This window comes from Salvia miltiorrhiza, chromosome 4 (assembly GCF_028751815.1).
Source record: "Salvia miltiorrhiza cultivar Shanhuang (shh) chromosome 4, IMPLAD_Smil_shh, whole genome shotgun sequence".
Taxonomy (NCBI): Eukaryota; Viridiplantae; Streptophyta; class Magnoliopsida; order Lamiales; family Lamiaceae; genus Salvia; species Salvia miltiorrhiza.
The window spans coordinates 25,928,066-25,929,954 of record NC_080390.1 but is presented as its reverse complement, the minus strand read 5'-3'; the positions used below and the strand labels follow the sequence as shown (position 1 = coordinate 25,929,954).

Below are 1,889 nucleotides of genomic sequence, written 5' to 3'. Positions count from 1 at the left end.
GTCCTAGGCCGGCCGATATGCTAGATCGGCTCACGGTCCCTTGTGTACACTAATCCTGTCTTACATCTGGATAGAACAGGATCCGAATTCGATTAACTTCTGGTGCCAGATAGGTATCATACAAGCTCATAAAAGTTTTGGCAAGTCAACAACTTTAATATAACTTCATTTATGTAAACATCATGAAATAATGTGCACTTCATATTTTGAGTTTAGAAAGCCCACCTGATATACGCTTAATGAAGTAGAAATCATTGCTTGTTCACTTTATAAAGCCACTCGAACCTTCATTATAATGAGGTTCCCAAGGTAAGATTGGATAGATAGACAAGAAATAAGTATAAAAGAATTCCTAGTTGAAACTTATATCTCTTGAAACTTTAGGGTTGCTTCCTCTAGTCTAAGTAATCTACTTTTCTGAACTTAACTTATTAAAAGCATACTAACATATTATCTAAATCACAACTTAATCTACGATAATTGTAACTCTGGCATTAATCATAACTCCGCTCACACTATTTAAAATAATCCTACATGTCTAGGCCATTTAATAAATCAAATTAATTATTAGCTAATAGCTAATAATCCTTTATACATATTTATAAGCTTAAATTACTTAGCTCACTTTAACTAAATTAAGGGGCCAACTAAATTAATAATAGCCCAATAATAAATTAAGGCTAAGCAAAGCCACCACTCCATTAATCAACCCAAATACGTATAATAAGAAATGGGCCCAAATTATCAAAACCCATTAGGTATAACTAATAAAACCAAAGCTTAAATTCTCTTTCTCCTGAATTTAGAATAGATCTAGGGTTTCTAAATTTCCTGAAGTTTGTTCCTCCGGTGAACTCCGCCACTGCCGCCGCCGTGCTCGTCGCGCCGCCACCCCCTCTGATTCAGGTAAGCCTCCCCACCTCTCTTTCTCCTTTTCTTTCTTCCTTTCTCTGCTCCTCTATCTCGATCTCTCTCTCTTTTCTGGTCAGGCCGCGGCGGCCGCTGCGAGCCGCGACAGCGCATGCAGCGCCGGTGGTCGCCGCCGCCCTGCACTCCCCTCTCTCCCTCCAACTCGTTCTATCCGTCTCTTTCTATTTCACTCTCTATCTCCCTGGTTTAATCTCCCTCTCTATCTCTCTCTCTGCTGTCAGTAGCCACCACGACCGCCGTGGCGCCGGCGACCACCGCCGCCAGCCGTGCCTCCGCTGCGGTGGCTCGCGGCTGCTGTTGCTACTGCTATTTCCCCCCTTCTCCTTCTTCCTTCCATCTTCTCTATTTCCCAATTCAAAATCTCATTCCAGCAAACTTCCAATCTAATTTCTATTTCAGTTTTAACATCACAAACTAATAAATCTCAAACTATTTTCTGTTCCAGGAATCGGTGATTCAAGATGGTTTGAGATGGTTTCATCGGCAGTTCATCTACAGCCCAAGACTCTGTTTTTATAAGACTCAGCCTTCTGTTTGGATTATTATTAATTTATAAACTGTTGTAACTAGATGTATTCTGTAGATGTTAAAGAAAATTGATGTTATCTCTGCTATTCTTGATTACCATCTATGAGTGATTACTGAGTTGAAGGAAGAATACTACCTGCTTGTTTGCTGTGATGACTGCTGGGGATGATTTACTTTACTGTTTGGAGTTTGCAGAATGGGGAAAAATAAGATTTATGGTAACTCATCGTATTTATACTCGTTTGAGTCGGTTTGAGGGATTTGGCTGAGTGTAAAATTGAGAGCTGAGTGTAAAGTTGGAAGATACGTGTAGTATCAAGCTCTACGTGTTCATTCAAGGAGCTAATTTGTTCTAATGAATTTTAACTGCTAACTAAAGCTCATTAGAAAAATAACTGATTCTCTAATATAACTATGAGTCATTGGGCTTT

General features: G+C 39.6%; 1 long non-coding RNA gene across 1 annotated transcript; it reads left to right on the top strand.

Moving 5' to 3' along the window:
* The first annotated feature begins 785 nt into the window (after positions 1-785).
* LOC131019996 (uncharacterized) lies at positions 786-1,588 on the top strand. The gene is made up of 2 exons (XR_009100570.1): positions 786-906; positions 1,376-1,588. It is a non-coding gene; the product is annotated as an uncharacterized LOC131019996 (long non-coding RNA).
* Positions 1,589-1,889: the final 301 nt, after the last annotated feature.